At 44.1% G+C, this 22,688-nt stretch overlaps 1 protein-coding gene across 3 annotated transcripts in view; it reads left to right on the forward strand.

Annotated features, from left to right (window-relative positions):
* AFAP1L2 (actin filament associated protein 1 like 2) overlaps positions 1 to 22,688 on the forward strand; it is a 78,239-nt gene that overhangs the window by 614 nt on the left and 54,937 nt on the right. The gene's annotated exons all lie outside the window — the stretch shown is intronic.

Raw genomic sequence — 22,688 nt, forward strand, 5'->3', positions numbered from 1 at the left:
TGGCGAGCGAAGAGTCCCTCATCGCAGCCGGGTCCGTCTCCCTCCTCCAGGACCCACCCCTAGAGAGGGGGGATTCGCTGAGGTCCACGGAGCCCCATTCCGCCGACGGAGAAGGAGTCGAGGGTGCCGCTTGGGGGAGGATTTTGGTTCTGATGCTCGTGGTGATGGGACACAGAAACAACACATCGGGTGTGTGGGGGTGTGAAATTGTGACACAACCGGCTTCTTTTTGAAAGGATTAAGAGAAATACTGTGTGTGAGAGAGAGTACAGTACAGTATTTGAACCTCCTTGACATACATCTGGTGCTCCGAAAACCCTCTAGGTGAGGGCCAGTGAAACTGTAGGACTGAAAAGGTGAACACGAGACTTGGAGTCGGTTTGGCGCGAAGCGGGGGAGGATTTCAGTACCCGCACCTGTGTGTGTGTGTGTGTGTGTGTGTGTGCGCGAGAGAGAGAGAGAGAGAGAGAGAGAGAGATCAAAGGACCGACCCCCCCCTCCCCGCCCCTTCTTTCGCTTCCGGTCTTGCTGTTGCTCCAAAACAGAATTGTAAGGGGGGTGTATTTAGTTCCCCCGTGTAATAAATATTCGCAGACTTTATAAGTTTAAAACAATTCATTAAAAACACAAGGGACACTCAGCTCTCCACCCACCTCCAGATACCATTCGGCAACCACGCCTTCCCTTTCCTTATCTTCCCCCGCACAATCTTGCTACGATTCTAACGAGAGGTGAGGTGTCGTCTTACGGCAGAATGACTCCTTAGCCTGAGTGTATGGCAGCAATGGGGACCGATATGGTTACTCAGTGGCGAGGGAAAGGTACTCTGCACATTCTCGGAAACAATTTTTTTTCTTTGATTAGCTCAAGAGTGAACCCCAGTGTTATAAACCAGCTGAGTGTCTAGACACATACTAGGCTCTGCAAGTGAAGTGAAGCAAGCCTGTCTTTGCCGTTCTGGAAATACATTAAGGTTGCAACCTTACACACCTTTTATGCAATGTGAATGAGCACCCGCAAGCAACAGTGATGGCCACCAATTTAGGATGACTTTAAAAGAGGCTTCGACAAATCCACGATAGATGGAGAATAAGGCTGTGTCCAATATTCGAGTCCGAATACCAGCTGCTGGAACCCACAGGAGGGGAGAGTGTTGCTGCAGGGTGAGGAAAGGCTGCTAGACTAGAGGGGCCACTTTTCTATCCAGCAGGGCTGATCTTGTTTTATGTTCTTAGGCACTTATGCTTAAAGTCACAGAGGTGGAAGGGAACACAAAGCTCACCTAGTCCATGCCCTTGCAGGTACAGGAAAACTACCTCTGCATCATCCCAAATGAGCATCTCTTCAACTTCTGCTTAAAAACCAAAGATTAAGTGAGCCCACTAGGTAATCTGGTCCACCACAGAACCGCCAATGCTGTCAGAAAGTTATTCCTAAAATCCCCTTTCTTACCTGGTGGGAGTAAGTTGCATTGCACACATTGAGGTTTACTTCTGAGTAATTTTGCACAGGATTGTACTGTAATTTTATCTTTTTTCTTGTTCATATACAATATAAGCCAATGTGGTGGGTCCAAATGTTCCAATATTTGCTCAGTTATGCAGTTTATCAAATGGCTGTCATTTAGTCTGTCTTACTTTGCAGGGTTATTGAGAAGATGCAGCAAGGAAAGGCAGCATTCAGTGTTGTGGGATTTCCAGGAAATGTTGAACTGGGAAATTTTCTGGGAAATTTTACGTCTACACATGACAGCAATTTGCACTGGGAAAATTTTCCTTTTACACTGAGAAAATTTTCTGATGCCCTACAGGGTGTTCTGATATAGAATGCTTGTTTATTTTCATTTGCATTCAGTAAACAAAACTAAAACTCCCAAGGTTACCTAACATTGTATTTGCAACCTACATTCATTTATTGTCAATAATGACCTTATGACAAGGAAAAAATTCACTGGAAAAGAACTGGAAACTTTTCCTCCACCACTCATCCCTGGATGCATTGCAACCAGCATGCTGCCCTAGGGCCAGGGCAGGAAAGGAATCTAAATATAATAAATAAAAGTTTACTCACTTTACCAGTTTAGGAGGTGGTTGGACCAGCTGACATTATAGTCTGGTGAGGCCAGTTTCCATCAGTACCTGAGGATCTGGCTTTCTGCATTTATAATGCAAACCTTTAAAATGAATTTTTCATTCTCCGGAGCTCGACAGGACTGATCTCATAGGTTTGCCTTATTCCAATGGTAACTGGCCAGTCTACAAAGAGTCATTTATTTATGTACATGTAATCTGAATAGATAGTAGTTGACAATTGTCCAGCACTTCCTGAATCTGCAGTTTTCAGGAATCGTGGTCTGTATAGTGCAATCCTACTCATGTCTACTCAGAAGTAACCGCCACAGAGATATGTGGGCCTAGTATTGCAGCCTAGGTCTCTTAATGTAACCTCCTGTTAACCTTTATGGCACTGTATATCAGTGGCGTAGCGTGGGGGGTGCAGGGGGGGCCGGCCGCACCAGGCGCAACATCTGGGGTTAGGGCAAATCCACGGGTTAGGGGGCGCAAATCCACGGGTTAGGGGGCGCAAATCCACGGGTTAGGGGGTGCAAATTACTTGCCTTGCCCCGGGTGCTGACAACCCACGCTACGCCACTGCTGTATATGTCCATTTTTGTGTCCAGATATCAGCTTTGCTGTTGGATAATAGTAACAGTGTTCATTCACAATGGGAATAGTCATTCACAATGGGAATAGTTCATTATAGTTATTACTGTAGTTTGTCTGAATATATCTGAGTGAGACAGAGCCCTGAAATGAGAGTTCCCTGTCTTCTCCCTGCACCTTGGAGGTGGTGACTGGCTTTCAAAAGTGACCATCATTGCTCAGGAGAAGAACACATGCCAATGCATTCAGAAGACTCTGGGTTCAGTCCCTGGTATTATCAATTGAAAGGGTCAAGCAGCAGGCGAGGGACTGCCTAGTAGGGCCAACAACACAGGAATTGGAGGCAGGGTCCAGAGTCCCACTCAGCAAAGTGGGCAGGGCATGAGAGGCCCCAAATTTAGCAGGACACCTAAAGGGTTTGGGGTTTGGGTATAAGACCATTGGGTGGGATTCAAGGTCTCACTGTGGTGATCATTCACTCAGGACAAGTGTTTCTGCTTGCGAGATGGAATGATCTCCTCCCTTCACCTGCCCCGTGTCCTGTTCTGGGGTCGGGGAGACTTGTGGGGGTCACACGTGACCTGTTGTGCTAGTGGGACTTGTGCTGGCTTCCATTAGCCAGCAATGTGAACCATTCATATCTAGAGTTGAACTACACCACTCGCTCTTCCTGAGACACTGAAGAGCTACTGCCTACCATTCAATATTAGTCCTAGGAAAGATGTAGAGGGTTGGCCATACCATTAGGCCAGGCTTCCTCAAACTCGGCCCTCCAGATGTTTTTGGCCTACAACTCCCATGATCCCTAGCTAGCAGGACCAGTGGTCAGGAATAATGGGAACTGTAGTATCAAAACATCTGGAGGGCCGAGTTTGAGGAAGCCTGCATTAGGCAGTGATGTGGAGTGGAAGTAATTCTGGAATTGTTTTCCTCAGTGCTTCATTTTACTGTGGAAAATTTCCCATTTCATTAGTAACCACAAATGGGTACCTACTGCAAATACGCTATGAGGCAAGCTTGGGAGTTCCGAAGTTTCAATTAATGTTTTTCCAGGCAATTATCGCTAGTATGTGAAGAGGGTACATATATTTCAGGTCAGACATTTGTGGTAAGAAATTGGGTACTTTTTAAAAGTTTGGTTTACTAAATGCAAGTAAAAAAAACATGTGAATTAGACCATTCTCTACTTGCCCCATTTTCAAATCACCCTATGCAAATCAACTTCATTTGCATAGGACAATGTTCTTGAATTTTTTCCTAGTCAACATTTTCCAGAAAATCATGACCAGTGAGGCAATTGTATCAGGCGAACATGAAAAGGCAGAAACCCCTTATTTAATTTGCTCTGTTGGGAATGGAACCAGGTGCCCAAATAACTTGACCAACCTTGGTCAATATGCAACTTGAACTGGGGAGAAGGGAGTGGGTACCTGATCTGGGGGGCAGCCATTTGCTGTTCCAATTGTAGGCAGTGTCTTGGATTGACACTGAAGATTGACAAGCAGTCCGGCCTAGTACAGTGCAGCTTCGTATCCCATCGGTCAGTCCCTTGGGATGAAACTAGCTAGCACAAAGTAAAGAAATAATGGAAAGCTCTATAAACTGTGGATAGTTTCTGAAGTGAGAGCTGCTTCAGTGCAGCTCTCATGGGCAAGAAACAACCACCTCTGCTTCTGCCTCAAGCACATTCCCCAAGCCGTAGTGTTGAAGTGTCGAAGAATTGCATCTTACTGTTTTCCTTATGTTGGCAAGGGGAAGTGCCGTGCGTCTTACAGGTGGCTCTGTGTGTAACAAGGATGCACACCAGAGATAGTCAACATGGTGCTCTTCAGACATGGCTGGACTACGACTGCCATTATCTCTCACCATGCTACCTAGGGCTGATGGGAGCTCAGTAGCATCTGAAGGGTGCCATGTTGGTTATCCCCAATGTATACACAGAGCTGGAAAGATCCCAGATGTGTGTTTAGTGCAAAAGCAACCATTGAAGAAAGTGAGGTAAAGTTGAGGAGTGGTTTGCCGAAATAACTAAACCTGAAGAGCAGCAAATGTCCACACGAAAAGTGAGGTGAAAATGAAAGCCCCAAATGCCTTTCGATAAAGGATTTGTGTTCGTACGGGCTTAAGTGTGAGGCTGCCCGATTACATTGGGGCTGTGGTTCCTTTCGCCTTTGGTGCAGATGCACGGGATGTGCTGTGGGAACAGAGCACCATTCTTCTCCTTTTATGCGAGGGTTGCGTCTGCAGAAAGTGCAGGAGCTGTCGCAGTAGCAGCGGCTGGCAAGGCAGCCCCCCAGGAGGAGCCAGCACTGGCAGAAGAGTCAGGAGGGGAATGTGGGGGAGGCGGCTGACAACTTCATAGGCAGGGGAAAAGGGGTTTAGGGGAGACAGCTTCCTCTTTGATGTTTGATTGTGCTCTCTGGGGTTGGCCAAGTACACACAGAAAGGCACCATTGATAGCTTAGCTAAGGACTTCTTCCCCATGGAGTCTTGCCAGGGCCAGGAAATCTCTTTACATGAAGTATTAAGAAATAATCCCATACGATAAAGAGAGGACACCATATACTTCAAGGTTTTTATTAAAAATATAAAGCGGTATAGAAATTACAATAAATAAATAAGTCCATAAACACATTTTTGGCTGCACTCCTATGCCCCCTTACTTATCTGGGGGTAAGATCTTTTGGACAGAATAGAGACTTACTTCTGAGTAGACATGACTAGGATTGCTCTGTTAACTTCTCTAAGGAATCAAACCACTAAGTGTCTCTATTTGAGAAGCTTTAACTCCTCAAAGACAGAGAGTATACTTAAGGCTGGGGAATAGCTCCAGTATGACTTTCAGCACACTTGCAAGAAGTCCATTTCTGTTGAGGTTGGTTTGTGGTGGGCTAAAGAGAAGCTGGTTGGTGATTGGGACACTCAGCTGCTGTTTTGTTCTTTGGCTGTTTTACTTGGATCGCACCAGGATTTTAGAGAGGCATTTTTGTGTTTTTGTTTTAATCTGTTGTTATTCGCTCTGCCATGTTGGGATGGGGCATGCTGTGAATTCAGCTAAATTGGTGTATAATTTCCAACTGTTTTAAGAATGATGTAATGTTTAGCCTGCACTTGATGGCTTTAGGGATGATTCCCATGGAATCATCAGAATTCTCCATGCAACTTTCTCAGAGGGAAATCTGTGATGTGAGGCTGAATTCTCAAGATAGGTCCTGGAATTGATTTGGTCGGTTGGCTGACCCACGCTGGTAAAGTTTGCACACAAGTATGCATGCACCCCCCTTCATGGATCACTGCCTTGCCGTGGCGAAGGGGCTTGAAGAACTCAGAGAAGCTATGAACTATGCCGAGCAGGGCACCCAAGATGAACAGGTCATAGTGGAGAGTTTTGACCAAACGTGATCCACCTGGAGGAGGAACCGGCAAGCCACTCCAGTATCCCTGCCAAGAAAACTCCATGGACAAAGACAACAGGCATATAAAAGTTATGACGCTGGAAGATGAGCCCCTCAGGTCGGAAGGCGTCCAACATGCTACTGGGGAAGAGCGGAGGGCAAGTACAAGTAGATCCAGAGCTGATGAAGCGGCTGGGCCAAAGCCGAAAGGACGCTCAGTTGCGCATATGCCTGGAAGCGAAAGGAAAGTCCAATGCTGTAAAGAAAAATATTGCATAGGAACCTGGAATGTAAGAACCATGAACATGGGTAAGTTGGAGGTGGTCAAAAATGAGATGGCAAGAACAAATATTGACATCCTGGGCATCAGTGAACTAAAATGGACGGGAATGGGTGAATTCAGTTCGGATGACCATCATATCTACTACTGTGGGCAAGAAACCCGTAAAAGAAATGGAGTGGCCCTCATAGTCAACAAAAGAGTGGCAAAAGCTGTACTGGGATGCAATCTCAAAAATGATAGAATGATCTCGATACGAATCCAAGGCAGACCTTTTAACATCACAGTAATCCAAGTTTATGCACCAACTACTGGTGCTGAAGAAACTGAAATTGACCAATTCTATGAAGACTTACAACACCTTATAGAAGTGACACCAAAGAAGGATGTTCTTCTCATTATAGGGGATTGGAATGCTAAAGTAGGGAGTCAAGAGATAAAAGGAACAACTGGCAAGTTTGGCCTTGGAGATCAAAACGAAGCAGGGCAAAGGCTAATAGAGTTCTGTCAAGAGAACAAGCTGGTCATCACAAACACGCTTTTCCAACAACGCAAGAGACGACTCTACACATGGACATCACCAGATGGGCAGCATCGAAATCAGATTGATTATATTCTCTGCAGCCAAAGATGGAGAAGCTCTATACAGTCAGCAAAAACAAGACCTGGAGCTGACTGTGGCTCAGATCATCAGCTTCTTATAGCAAAATTCAAGCTTAAACTGAAGAAAGTAGGAAAAACCACTGGGCCGGTAAGATACAATCTAAGTCAAATCCCTTATGAATACACAGTGGAAGTGAGGAACAGGTTTAAGGATTTAGATTTGGTGGACAGAGTGCCTGAAGAACTATGGATGGAGGCTCGTAACATTATACAGGAGGCAGCAACGAAAACCATCCCAATGAAAAGGAAATGCAAGAAAGCAAAGTGGCTGTCCAATGAGGCCTTACAAATAGCGGGGGAGAGAAGGCAAGCAAAATGCAAGGGAGATCGTGAAACATACAGGAAATTGAATGCAGATTTCCAAAGAATAGCAAGGAGAGACAAGAAGACCTTCTTAAACAAGCAATGCAAAGAAATAGAGGAAAGCAATAGAATGGGAAGAACCAGAGATCTGTTCAAGAAAATTGGAGATATGAAAGGAACATTTCGTACAAAGATTTCCATAATAAAGGACAAAAGTGGAAAGGACCTAACAGAAGCAGAAGACATCAAGAAGAGGTGGCAAGAATACACAGAGGAATTATACTAGAAAGAAACGGATGTCTCATATACCCCAGGTAGTGTGTTGCTGACCTTGAGCCAGACATCCTGGAGAGTGAAGTCAAATGGGCCTTAGAAAGCACTGCAAATAACAAGGCCAGTGGAAGTGATGGTATTCCAGCTGAACTATTTAAAATTTTAAAAGATGATGCTGTTAAGGTGCTACACTCAATATGCCAGCAAGTTTGGAAAACTCAGCAGTGGCCAGAAGATTGGAGAAGATCAGTCTACATCCCAATCCCAAAGAAGGGCAGTGCCAAAGAATGCTCCAACTGTCGCACAATTGCACTAATTTCTCACGCTAGCAAGGTTATGCTTAAAATTCTACAAGGAAGGCTCAAGCAGTATGTGGACCGAGAACTCCCAGAAGTGCAAGCTGGATTTAGAAGAGGCAGAGGAACCAGAGACCAAATTGCAAACATGCGCTGGATTATGGAGAAAGCTAGAGAGTTCCAGAAAGACATTTACTTCTGCTTCATTGACTATGCAAAAGCCTTTGACTGTGTCGACCATGGCAAACTATGGCAAGTTCTTAAAGAAATGGGAGTGCCTCATCTGTCTCCTGAGAAATCTCTATGTGGGACAAGAAGCTACAGTTAGAACTGGATATGGAACAACTGACTGGTTCCAAATTGGGAAAGGAGTACGACAAGGCTGCATTTTGTCTCCCTGCTTATTTAACTTATATGCAGAATTCATCATGCGAAAGGCTGGGCTGGATGAATCCCTAGCCGGAATTAAGATTGCCGGAAGAAATATCAACAACCTCAGATATGCAGATGACACAACCTTGATAGCAGAAAGTGAGGAGGAATTAAAGAACCTTTTATTGAGGGTGAAAGAGGAGAGTGCAAAATATGGTCTGAAGCTCAACATCAAAAAAACGAAGATCATGGCTACTGGTCCCATCACCTCCTGGCAAATAGAAGGGGAAGAAATGGAGGCAGTGAGAGATTTTACTTTCTTGGGCTCCATGATCACTGCAGATGGTGACAGCAGCCACGAAATTAAAAGACGCCTGCTTCTTGGGAGAAGGGCAATGACAGGCCTAGACAGCATCTTGAGAAGTAGAGACATCACCTTGCCAACAAAGGTCCGTATAGTTAAAGCTATGGTTTTCCCAGTAGTGATGTATGGAAGTGAGAGCTGGACCATAAAGAAGGCTGATCGCCGAAGAATTGATGCTTTTGAATTATGGTGCTGGAGGAGACTCTTGAGAGTCCCATGGACTGCAAGAAGATCAAACCTCTCCATTCTGAAGGAAATCAGCCCTGAGTGCTCACTGGAAGGACAGATTGTGAAGCTGAGGCTCCAGTACTTTGGCCACCTCATGAGAAGAGAAGGCTCCCTGGAGAAGACCCTGATGTTGGGAAAGATGGAGGGCACAAGGAGAAGGGGGCGACAGAGGACGAGATGGTTGGATAGTGTTTTCGAGGTTACCAGCATGAGTCTGACCAAGCTGCGGGGGGCAGTGGAGGACAGGAGTGCCTGGCGTTCTCTGGTCCATGGGGTCACGAAGAGTCGGACACGACTAAACGACTAAACAACAACAACAACAATGCATGCACCACAACAAGTCTAAAAAGTGTGCTATTCAGAATGTTACAGTGGCAACCAGTTGATGGTGCTCTGAGCTTGTTGCCAACTGGTGTCATTAAGTCTCCCCAGTGCTATTTTTATAGAAAAAGGTGCCGGAACTCACCATGAACACCCCTTGTTCTTTTATAATGGCAATGGCACCCACCTCTGAGTTCCCGTGAGTTCTGGCTGAAAAAAGCCCTGTCTCTCTACCTTGGAACAGATGAATGAGTGACACTTTGTGCAGCTAGCCTTGTTAGGTAGGGCAGCCACCTTGGTGGGGTATTTTGGTGGGCAGGCACAATGCAGCAACCAATTCCCTCCCCCCCCAACACACATGAAGAAGATGTGATGGTCAGGCCAGGGAAAGCAAAAGACAGTGATCTTTCCCTCCCTCCTCCATGCAGAGAGATCCCCAGGATTTCCAGACTCAAAGGCTTGCCTTTGCCTATAGCTACAGGCTTCTTTCAGGGATCTTTATGTACGTACTAAATATATAATTGACACAACCAGCTTTGGCAGTACTTACTACCTTTTAAAGGGAAGAGGGGAAAGGAAACTGCATTTGTAGCTCTTTAAATAAGATATAACTACAGTACTCTCACACCTGATGATGCTGATTGCCTGTTCAAAGTTGCACCTGTAGACTTAAATGATCCCCCGGGTGTTTGTGCAACCCTAGATGCTGAATGCAAGGTACTTGACTGTGTATGGATGACCCAATGCAGACTTCCCTTGCTGGATCATGATATCCCAATTAAAATGAATTAACTGACAATCTCAAGGTGAGTCTAGACATTCAACCAACATTTGTTTCATGAAAATGAATGTTTATTATAGCTTGCTAGACTGGATTCTAACCTGGTGTCTGTAAACAGGTTAGCTAACTTGCAACCGACTTCATAACAAGACAGAACAACTAATCATTGACTAGACAAGATCTAAGGCTTATCTACACAGGATTTGGCATGATAAATGTGACAGGGAGGGGCACCTGCCCTTTACCTGTGCTACCGTAGCTGTAGCATCAGATGTGGGTGGTAAAGCATTAAGTTGTGCCTGAGCTTTCTTTTGCCCTCATCTCTCTTTGAATGAATGCTGGAAGATTCAGAACAGACAAAAGAAAGTTCTTCATGCAGTGTACAGTTAAACTATAGAATTCACTCCCATGGGATGTAGTGATGTCCCCAATTTAGATGGCTTTAAGCACAGGTGCGCCATCAAGAGTGCTTTAGGGCTGATCCTCTTCATGTCAGCCATAGGCATGGCAGAAGCCACATTCCCAGAATCCAGGCTTCCTGGCAGTAGAGGAGGTGTATCCATCATGGCATGAAGAAAGCCACACCTCTTTGTCCTAGTGCTCTCAGCTTGCCCCTGCTATCACTTCACGGCCCAGGCAACTGTGGCACCCTTGTTTCTATTAATGCATGTTCTGCATCCCCGTGAGTCATGAGGGTGGCCTGCTGCTTGGCCTAGACAGGCACACTGTCATGGGACCACCATTAAGTTGTGGGTTTCTAACTAGAAGCTGTGGATATTGCTGTGGAATAAGAGTAATCATTTTGTGATAGGTCAGGGAAAGTAAAAAGTCTTTAACTGAAGTAAGTGTTTGTATAGATGTTCAACTGACCAGCCTGTTATAATGTATGTCACTGGGCTGGTTCAGATGCATGGAAAATAGCCTTGAATGCAGAGAAGAGGTAGCATCTGCCTTATTCCACCCTGGGTGCACATACCACTAGCCACATGAGCAAAGCAGTGTGTTTTCCAGCTGCAGTGCTTGCATCTATTATCCTCAGAAAGCACTGTAAATCGTGGCTGTACCAGAACGGATGCTAACTTCCTTAATGCAGCTGTGCCTATGTGGGCATTTCACATGGAGGAATTTCAAGCATCTGAACCAGTCCCTGTGTGACTTTCCAATGGATGCAAGTCCTTAAGCTACAACCCGGAAGGCTATTTATGTGCATGCATGTCTTGCTTGGGCTAAGTTCTTTGAGGCGGCACAACTGCTTTGTAAAAAGAGAGGGTCGGTACCTTTTTTGCAAGAGATCTTTCAGAGCGATAGTGATAAGCACAACTGTGCAACGAAATGTGTTGAGATGGTATCTGCAGATAGAAGCTTTTACTGGTTTGTGACAAGCCACATCCAGCTCTTGGATGGAGCCACAAATAGATGCATCCAGACCATGCCCTCTCATGGGACCAGTGAGCCAAACCACCTTGTATTTTGTGTGGTATCTGGTCAGTCCTTCAGGGAACCCACTAAACCCCAGCATGTGAATGACGTCTCTGCCCCTAGTGATGGTTCAGAGAGGCCACATTTGGCAACAGTATCCATGATCTCCGTACTACACTCAATGCACCTTCTTGCCATTTCCCATAATATGGGGCAGTGTAGTAGCTTAAACAGGCCATGTAGTCCTAACAATATATATTCAGTTTTGTTGCTTAAGGTTACTGTTTTATATATACTGACTTGTCCAATATCGGCTAAAAAGCTACAGGACTGAACAGATATCTGAATCTGAGTCTCCGTCAGCTAAGATCAGGCTGTTCTCCACAGAAATCAGTGAATACCATTTCACTGAGCCAGCCTCTGTTGGAGAATATGTAAATTCTGCTTGTGAAAATGTCTAGGTTGAAAAGATGAAACAAAAATGTGCCTTGTGGAGAAGGTGAGGAGTTGGGGCAACACCTGGGATCTTGGAAGTAAGTGTGCTGGAAAAGAAGGCAAAACAAGGGCGTGCTCTTCCCTAAGGAGGAAGCAAGGTGATTCATATCAAGCATCTAAAATTGCTCATGCAACTGGCATTTTATTTGCCTAGTTTGGAATGCTGAATTATCATCTGTCATACAATGGGTATACCGACAAGACCAGTCAGTTAAGTAAAGCTGTCAGATTAAGGAACTGTAATGGCATTATAATCATTTTGTGTGCAAATTACTTGAGTAACTGCTCCTTGGGCTTATAATTCATGCACAAAACACTGGTCCAGTCCATTCAGCCTTCTGTGCACAGCATGGTTAGTTATTTGTTGCAGTTAAGTTTGTTGGCTGCTTGTGTGTGACTGTGAGACATTGAAGTGTTCTTTGGTTATTGAATCTGTATTGAACTGTTTGGGTCTGTTTGTCCACGTAATAACTCATGTAGAGGAGCAGGATTAAAGGGAACAATTTGTCCAGTGGATCCCATTACCATCCACAAAGCAGGGATGCTCCAGATGACCTGCTTATTCAGGCATCCTGAATTGCTTCCACGAAGTTTACAGTGTGTACATGGCTAAAATGAAGGAATGCCTTCTTCCTTCTAAACCTGTCTGATTAAAATGGTTATGAAGCTGATGACTGGGGACTAGGCATGGATCAGTCCCAAATCACCCTGTGCCACTTCTGTGTGTATGTGTTTTAAAGTCTGCTTCATTCTGTTGACACAGTAAAGCGTGGACTTAAAAAACAGCAACCCTGCAATGTGTAAACTTAGCTGTTCGCTCACTGAAGTGGTCCACATAAAACTTTTGTTGTTAAAAACAGATAGTACCCACCTGGAGCAGCTACAACAGTGCAGCTCAAAAATGGGACTGTAAATACCCCTGGGACCAATTGTGTGTGATGATGTGTTGTTTCTCTCTGGGATATTGTGTTGAGGGGGAAGCCATGCTTTTCCGTCCCTGGATCCACAGGGACAGCTATATTCCACCCCACCCTGTACAGTCTCCCTGAGAGTAGCAGCACATGACATTGTTCTTAAGGCATTCTTAGCCCTTGTTTTCAAACCTCACAGCATGAGCCGAACCCTGGAGCTGTTTTTAAGGGGGGGGGATTTTCAACAAAGCCCTTAGACCACCTCGTAGTATTCATTATGGGTTTTGGATTCCAAAGAAAACCATGATCCAACCCATGCAGAAATCCAGGAGGTGCTGTTTTTGGATTGTAAGCATCCTTAAGGGCCTTGCAAGGTGGAGAGTCTGGTTTTGAATATGTCAAATAATATTTCTGAATTGGGAACACCTGTTGAGGCTAAGCGGGTGCAAATCTGGTCAGTGCTTAGGTGGCCCATGTAAACTGCCTTGAGGCAGCAATTCTATGCACACTTACCAGAGAGTAAGCCCCACTGAATACTTACAGGACTTGCTTCCAAGTAAATATGCATAGGATTGGGTTGCATGTCTTCTAAGGAGCCACAGGCTATAAATATAACAATGAAAGTTTAGCAGTGGAAAGAAAAGGTCTGCTGAGTATCAGCATCATGGGAAAACTGTGAGTGTTTGATCTAATATTCTAAACATGAAGGGTCAGTGTCTACAGAAATAGATTCCCTCCCCCCACACCTGACCTCTTGCCTTTGTGGGCAGGATTCCACTGAAAGCACATCTGATGATGGTTTGGGATATGGCAGCATAATAATACTATCCAATTACAAACAATTCTGCCTAAAGGCAAATATTCCGATCTTATGGGATTGGACTGTGATTCCCATGAAGCAAACATATCACGCTACTTATGCTGCATAAAGTTAATTTATCTAGGTCAGACTTTAAAAAATTGATGCTTACCAGAGGCCGTCTACCAATTGTGCCTTATATGTGTTCTTCCTTCAGAAGATGACTAGTGTGGGTTTTGTGGCCTTAAAAGTTAGTGTAGGGCAACACTAGAGTCATTTAACTTGTAGCTTAAAGGATCTAGCAGCAAAATTTCCCCTTCCTACTCCCTCCCACCCCAGTTTAGGCATTTGTTACTGTACTTCATGGGGAACACTGGAAAACTCCCAGGTTATTGGGGGTGATTTCAACAAACACTGAAACAGGAAGCCATACTTCCTTTTGGAGGGACTTCTTATGTAGTGTTCAACAAGGGAGTTTGGGGGCTGTAAGAGACATGCATAGAATCTGAGAAACTGTAATTCCTAGAGTTTGGATTCAAAGGGTCTTTTTTTCCCTTTCTTTTTTGGTTAGGATCCTTTCTGGTTTAAGGCACACTGGGAAAAGGGAGGGGAGATAATAAGGCTTCAGCCCCATACCCACTTGCCTGGGAGTAAGCCTGACTGAGCTCAGTGGGACTTGCTATTTATCAGATTGCATTGTGAGTGGAGGGAGCAACCTGTGATGTAACTGTAACAGGCGGAGCTTACTTTGGACTTGGACTGAGGCTCACTGGGTCTCAGCCTTGGAATGTGTTTTGAAATCCTGCAACATGTAAATTAATGACAAGTGCATTGGAGGCTGCATCCAGACAGAACTTTGTTCCATTTTCACAATGCTTCCTTAGCTGATAATTTCCACGTTTTAAGTGATCTTTCACATGATGTCAAAGCCACTTCTGGCAAACTAGCGGAATCTAGTGGAAGTTCAGCACTTATGTCTGTGTTAATTTGCTTCCAGAAGAAATTTGTTTGTAACCCTATTAACTCCGAAAGTCGTTGGAGCTTTGCCTTATAATTTCACATGATGACCTTTCAGATGGTATTCCAGCATACCGTTCTTTCCCAGCATTTAAAATTTAGCAAAACACGGTGGTGTATCGGTCAGACAGCCACAGCTCCATAGCAGAACTGGCAATGCAGTGTAAAAGGAACATTAGAATCCTGGATAGAAGCCCTAGCCCTATAGTTAGGAGAATCAGTTCAATAATTCCCATGTCTGAATGCACCCTTAGTCATACCGAGCAGCTCTTGAACACTGGCCATCACTGTATCTTGCAAGTAAGCTGGAAGCTTCCCTTCTCTATCCAGGACTTAAGTACTTGTAGTGAAACCACTTGTCCTAGAGACCCTAGCTTTAAACCTCTATAGTATTAATGGAAGAGACAGATGAGTAGATGTATGAGGTTCTTGTTATATTCTCAAAGAGCATGTATTTTAACTGTCTTCAAACAAGCACACGGAGATGTGTAAGGCCACTTCTTGAATGACTGTTGCATGTGGACTGGGCCTGCCTGCCATATGGCATAGTGGGGTGGCTGCCTCAGGCAGCAGATGCTGAGTGGCAGGGAAGTGTTGGAGGATGGAATCTGTGTGTGCCACGCAATCTTCGCTGTGCCCTGTGTGACATCCTGCTGCCCTCAGGTGTGGTGAAGGATGCTGTTCTGCCCCTGGTTTTGAAAACAAGTTTCAGCTGCTATCCTGGTCGTCATCTGCACATGGAATGGGAGGAGGAGTACTGTCTTGACCTTTGCCTCAGGTAGCAAAATGTCCTGCTACAGCCTTGTCTGTGGAATCGATATGCTTGTTTTCATGGACCCGACAGCTTATTGATTTTTAATTCTGTGTAGGGCATGACTACTCTATCTTGTTTGCATTCACCAGGTGATTTTGAACAACAAGGGATTTGAGTGCACGAGAATTATTGGATTTCTTTTCTTGTTCAGAAACTTTTGTGGATGTGACATTTTTAGCTAGTGAGTATAATCTATATACAGTAGCCAATTCCCTCCACCCACCCTCCCTCCCTCCGCCACCCTCTTAAAAGACAAAGATCCTATAGCACACACTTTGTAGGTCATAATGATGACCCTGTTTGGTTGCAACGATGGAAGTTTTGCTGGTCTGCTTCTGTAAGGTGTAATCAGTTTGCAACATACTGATTCTTTGCCACCCTCTAGCACACTGTCTAAAGGGACACGGGTGGCACTGTGAGTTAAACCATGGAGCCTAGGACTTGCCGATCAGAAGGTCAGCGGTTCGAATCCCCACGACGGGGTGAGCTCCCGTTGCTCAGTCCCTGCTCCTGCCAACCTAGCAGTTTGAAAGTACATCAAAGTGCAAGTAGATAAATAGGTGAGGACGGTAAACGGCGTTTCCGTGCGCTGCTCTGGTTCGCCAGAAGCGGCTTAGTCATGCTGACCACATGACCCGGAAGCTGTAAGCCGGCTCCCTCGGCCAATAAAGTGAGATGAGCGCTGCAACCCCAGTGTCGGTCATGACTGGACCTAATGGTCAGGGGTCCCTTTACCTTTACCTTTAGCACACTGTCTTCCAGATGTTTTTGACTACAACTGCCATCAGCCTCAGCCAGCACACTTTTAGCCCAGAACTGTCAACTGTTAGGGGACCAGGTTGGCAAGTGCTGCTGTAGCACAGAAGCAGAAGCTGAAGAAATGGCTTTGCAAACAGGGAGATATATTGACTTGTGCTTTCTCCTCTTGCCTCTGACCAGTTCTTGGGTTGGAATGTGTCTGGCCGCTCATGGAAGTCTGTGTCTCACCAGCCTGTTGAGACAAGCCCTTCTGCCCTCCCAGCTGTGCTGCGGATCAGTGAGGAAGTGGCAGAGGCAGTAACAAAGATACCAGGTTTACAGCCAATATTCTATTCACTAGTGGATTTCTTGTCCACCTTCCCTTGTTTTGTTTTTTTGCATATAAAAACCTACTTCACATGAACTGCTAGCATGCCAGGAAGAAGGGTAATTTATAGCCCTTCTCTCTGATATGCTTGTGTTCTTCTACATGCTAAAGGATGTCTTTTTACACATGGGGAAGCATCTAACAATTGTCCATCAGTTGGCTAGCCAGTTCCAATGTGCTATTTTGGCCTATTAATTTTCCATTAGCTCTTGGTTACTTACCATTAGGAGAGGTTCTGAGCACAATGACAAGATATTCTTCTTGCCCTATTCTTCTCCACTGCAGCAGCAGAGTTTGAAGTTTCAAATTGGATGGATCATGTGTGTTGGGAATGATGGGTCTCAAAATATACAGATCATCAAGCCACTAAAGGCAGTAGCCTTCCCCAATGGGATGATCTAGAGCTGTTTTAGACTATAACTCCCATTATCCTTTGCCACTAGCCATACTCGTAGTCAGCAGTATCTGGTGGGTACCAGTCTGGAAAGGCTTGTGTTACAAGGGTATCTCTTGAAGCTAATACCGGTAGGTTATGTGAGATCTGTGGCCTGAGAAGAATATTAAGACGAACATGACTGAAGGTCTTGTGTGACAGGCCAAAAACTGCATTGTGTGGATCACAATTGGAGACTGTTTTGCCCTTTGTATGTTGTACTGCCCTGCTTCCTCATTTCCTACCAAACTGTGTGTATTCAGGACATTGTTCTTATGAGAGGAAGTGTTTCCACAACATTGGCATTTCTATGATGTGCTGATTTGCTTTCTTCGGTTTTCAGTGCTGTTATTTACGCCTTCCTCCAGTTTTTTAACATGCCCCCTTGAGACTTCTAAAAGACCCCAGAAGTAATTCTGAGAGAACAATTAATAGATTCCAGAAAGTGTTCTTTTTAATATGAGAAAGGGGTGGGGTGGGGGGAGAGAGCCTGATAACCATCTAATTTTTAGCTGTATCCTTTTTTTCATAATTTCCTGCATTATAAAATCTTTGGACGGAAGGGCTGGGAAGTAACTGGAGATCTTTTATTCATTCCAATGCTTTGAAGAATCCTGACTTACTCCACAGACAATCATAACTTACGGGTTTTCCCATATCAACTAGACTCTGGTTGCTGGGGTATAATGTGCTTTGGCTGGGGAGGGCAGGATATAAATAAAAATTTATTATTATTATTATAATTGGAAGGAATAAGGGAACAGAATTCACCTTGCTGAAGATATTTGTAGACAAGCAAAGCCTAGCTAGCATGGCATGATCTCTCTGTCAAACTGGCCTCACAGAGTTCTTGTGAGGATAAAAAGCAGCTCAGGGTGAGAACAGCCATGTAGATAATTTTGAAATCCTTGGAGAAAAGGTAGGATATAAATGTAATAAACACTGGTAATGTGATGACCAGTAAATAACTAGGCATAATGGGCAGGAATGAATATACCCCTCATTTTCTACATCTACAATGAACTTCACAAACTAACAGATCACTTGGAGCTAAATGAGAGGCATATGTGCTTCTTAAACATGCAATTGCTCTTCTGTCAAAACAACAAGCATACTAGGGATGGAATGAAATATTTCCCTTTCCACATGCCACTGCTTTTAAGATGGTTCCCCCGCCCCAGCTTGGTCAAAAATCAAAAGTGAGCATGGTCCAGCAAAGGGGTGTGGGGATGTCTTAAAGCAGAGGAGCAGAGGGTATGTGTGTGTGTGACCCCAGGTGTTATTCAGATCTCAATTGTTCTGATTAATATTAATAGTTTGCATAGTGTTAAAAGTTCCTGTTTTATAACTGAACCAGCAAACACACATTTAATAAATATATGGAGGTTGGTTTGATCTTTTAATACCATATATTTGCACCATCGCCATCATCACCATCAGTGCTTAAATGTAAAGTTCCCATATGTCCCTGACAGTATGGTCAGTGGTCAGGGCAGAATAGCCATGCTATTCTTGGCCTCAGTCCATTTCATATGTCATATGGGTAGAAATTGCATAGCTTCAATGGCCTATTTACTACAAAATGTGGGGGAGCATGGCATGCTATTGGCTGTGATACCAAGCTGAACTTCAAAGAGGCTTGGAAAGCGGTGAGGCAACTTGCTGCTTTCATAGTCTGGGAGAGTCCCTGCTTCAGGCTGAGGACAAGGATGGGGAAATCCCCTAGCCTCACACTGACTTTGCAAGGGCTTAAATGGCTGCCAGATGTCTTGCACTTTCACAGCTTCTTGGAGATTCCTTGCAAGATTTGGGGGATTCCCTGTTCTACTCTCAAGCCCAGGGTGGTTTCTGAGCCTTTCCAAAACACCCAGGCTTCTGGTAAGTGTGGATTGTGTTACTATAACAGGGCAATCTGACCTCTCAACACAGAACCCATGGGCCACACAGTGAATTAAATTAAGGTGTTCTCTCTCCCCCCCCCCCAAAGTACACTACAGGACAGTGTGGCCTGTAGCCCCCTCCCCAGTCTCTCATTTGCCCATCTGTGGTCCTTCAGGTGCAGGGACTCCCCATCATGGAGGCAGTAATGCTTCTGAATACCAGTTGGGGGAAACCACAGGAGGGGTGCTCTTGTGCTCCAATCTTGCTTGTGGGTTTCCCACAGACCTCTGGGTGACCACTGTGAGAACAGGATGCTGGACTAGATGGGCCATTGGCCTGATCCAGCAGGCGGCTTCTTATGTTCTTATACGTTCTTAGCAAGATGGCACATGAATCTGTGGACTCCTGGATACAAAGATAGCAATGATAGCCTCCTTTGAAGGGCTCATATAACAGTTGCTGAGAACATAAATGTGGAGTTGTGGAGTGCTTTGAATGCTGTAAAAGTGCTGTTATTCTTAACGCACGGCCACTGATACTAGATGAACAAGCCCTCATTATGCATAACTCGCGTGCAGAGCTCAAGTGTGTTGAAAAGTGACTTGGACCATTTGTTTAGCCCTGTCACAAGAGTCACATTGCTTCTCCTCCTTCCACCTTTGAGGTCCTTGTGTTGAGGATAATGCCTGCAGCAGGGACCTTTCTTTATATATGGAGGCTGCCTGTGTGATTGAGAACCCTGATCAGCTTGCCTCCTAAACATCAGTAACATATGAAGAGCACTGTTAAGTCTTATGCATCCTGCAAGGAACTTGAGGAAGTGTATCCTGTGCATTAAGTTAAGCTGATGGGGTGGGACCTGCCAAGGCCACCCAGTAGTGAAACATGAATTTGAACCCAGACCTCTCCAGTCCAGGTTCAATACTCTGCTCTCTACAGCACAATAAAGAATTCTACTTCCAAAGTGAAAAACTCATTAGAAAGTCATTGCAATGTATCTCTGAAGCAAATATAAGCAGAAAGCACTAATTCATAACAAGCTGAAATAGCAACAAGAGCAACAACAGATAATCTTTTTGTAGTTGTTTTTTCTAAACAGCATGCGTAATAATAATAACTGATTAATTGGGAGGTGTCTAAAATATGCAGAATGTGAGTTAGGGTTGCTAGACATCCAGTCAAGCTATTTTTGTATAGACTGGAAATGTAGTTAAGAGTTCTATTTTAGTTGTGTATAACCCAGACAATGACCTTTTCACTACACTGGTAACTCCATATGCTCTGCTCTACCTCACCATATCTATGGACAAATACGTAATCATGGCTGTGTACAGCCTTTGTCAGAGTAATGTGAGTTTCTTGCCAAGAAGCTTTTGGGTTTGTGAACTGAGCACATTTGCATTTTCTTAATTACTTTGCATAATTTATTCTACTGCCAAGCTTCAGGGAAGCTATTTCAAATAATTTTGATTATGGGGCATATATTTGGATGGGAGAGAGGAAAGGCATATAGCTTGACAGCAGGCAGACAACATAGACAGGAAAAAGTAAATATCTGAGCCCCAAAGACCCCTGATTATTTGAGACACTTCTTTTAGTTCCTCCTTATTTCGGAACCTCTCCCAGAGTATACCAAGACATTACTGAACTTCAGCACTCACTAGTTTTGTGTGCCTGGTGCAAATCTAAATTTGACATTACCACACTAATGTAATTAAATTAGAACCCCCTGTTCTTTACACACTTAGACCCAGTTTGAATGTGATGTCCAGTGCATGGCTATGAGGTGGGCAAATGGCAAGATGGCACCATCCCAGAATACCACTCTGTAGAGACAGACAATATCTGCATAGGGCAGATATTCTCTTCCTGTCCTTGTGGTATGCCAGGTCTCCAGTCTCCTTGGGTAAATTCTACTTCAAGTAAGCAACTGATTGTAGAATGCCCGAGTTTCAAGTGTTAATCCTGTCATCTTCAAGAGTTGGCTTCTGACTTTAGAAAATATTTCAGTAAGAGGGTGCAGAAGAATGCAAAATGGGCATGGTTGCAGATTCTTGTGGCCACGTGACTAGGTAGTTACAGTACCAGATTATACAGCAACTCAAATGTTTACTCAGACTGAATTCCTTGGGGTTGGTCTCCTAGAAAGTAGGTTTAAAGTGGTTTTAGCTCCTGAACGCCACAAACCCAGAAGTGAGTGTTCCGGTTTACAAGTGTTCTTTGGAAGCCAAACGTTCAACACAGCTTCTGATTGGGTGCAGGAAGCTCCTGCAGCCAATCGGAAGCCGCGCCTTGGTTGTCAGATGTTTTTGGAAGTCAAACAGACTTCCGGAATGGATTCCGTTCGACAACCACGACTGGACTTCCCAATTTAAACTAATTATAAAGGCATTTTCCATGAATGTGGCACTTTGGGGGTTACTGGCATGCAGACACGTTAGAAGGTACTTCATGCATCATTTCTGAGTTTGCAGGAAGCTACCATTGCCGGGGAAGGTCCAATTTAACAGCTAATGCAGCAGTCCTGATAGTTGCAGCTACTCCAATGTCCCATGCTGTAAATGAGTAAAACTGTGAAGACATGCCTGCACCCCTTAAGATTCAGTTGTCATGTGGCTGCAGATTCCCAGAGTGAGTCTGTCATATGTAGAAATGTCCAACCTGGTGCTTAATGTCAATGTCCTGCAGGTGACATTTTATTAAAAGCAACAACATTTCAGGGAATTCTTAGATTAGAGCTATAGGTGTAGCTGACACTAGCAGTTTAAATGAGCAATTTATTTTAGTTACATGCCTAGATTATGATAAGGCTACACAAATAAATCTATTGTGAAGTGACTTAACTTGCGAACAGACTGCATCTTGGCATAAACTTATTAATTTAGTTTAAGGTTTCCAATAAAAAGAACATGTAATTTTGGTATTTACTTTCCTGAATTCCTAACCTGTATATCTTTCATGCTTTGATGCTGTTTTAAATTACTCTGTTTTCCCAGATGTGCTTTCCCTTTGTTCTTTCCCAGCTTTTATAGTTGATCTATGCACCATTGTACAAATCAAAGTACAAATGATATACTCCCCTCCCCATAGCCCAAAGCAGTGTGTGGCGGAGAGTGGAAACCGATGAGTGCAAATTTGTATAGCTTTCATCCATTTTGCAAATTTCACAATAATTATGGAGCCATTATGTGCATTTTGAGTACAGATGCAGCATAAACCTGCACCAAAATGAAGATAAAACATATTGTTTTACTTTTTAAAGTTAATCTGGTGTTCATTTTGACTGAAATGAAATCTGACATTTGGCATAGCATCTCTAAATTACAGTTTGGGCCAATAAAATATTAATTCATGAATTGCTTGTCTATATTACACATATATTTATTATATTGCCCTTCAAAATCAAACTAGTTTCTCCTACACTACTCACACATGTTGAGTTGCATCTTGACTTGAGCCCCATGTGCACCATACATTTAAAGCACATTTCCCCCACCCCCAGAATCCTGGGAACTGTAATTTATCCCCCATAGTCAAAATTCTCAGCACCCTTAAACTACAGTTCCCAGGATTCTTTGGAGGGGGAGTTCTTTAAATGATTTGTATGCAGCCTAGGTTAGCTAGTTCCCACTGCAATTGGTGAGACTTCAGGTATGACTAACTTGTCCCATTGATTTCAATGGGACTTAAGTTCAGCTAACTAAATATGGATCCAATCCAAGGTTTCAAGACCAGATTTTGACTCATGGTTGGAAATCTGCTGAAGGGCTTATAAAATAGCAGATAGACTCTAAAATAAAATATAAAAAGTGATCTGAGCAGGCCTTTAGCTAACCATACAGATTTTGCCATGA

Source organism: Podarcis cretensis (genome assembly GCF_951804945.1).
Source record: "Podarcis cretensis genome assembly, chromosome: 5".
Lineage (NCBI taxonomy): Eukaryota > Metazoa > Chordata > Lepidosauria > Squamata > Lacertidae > Podarcis > Podarcis cretensis.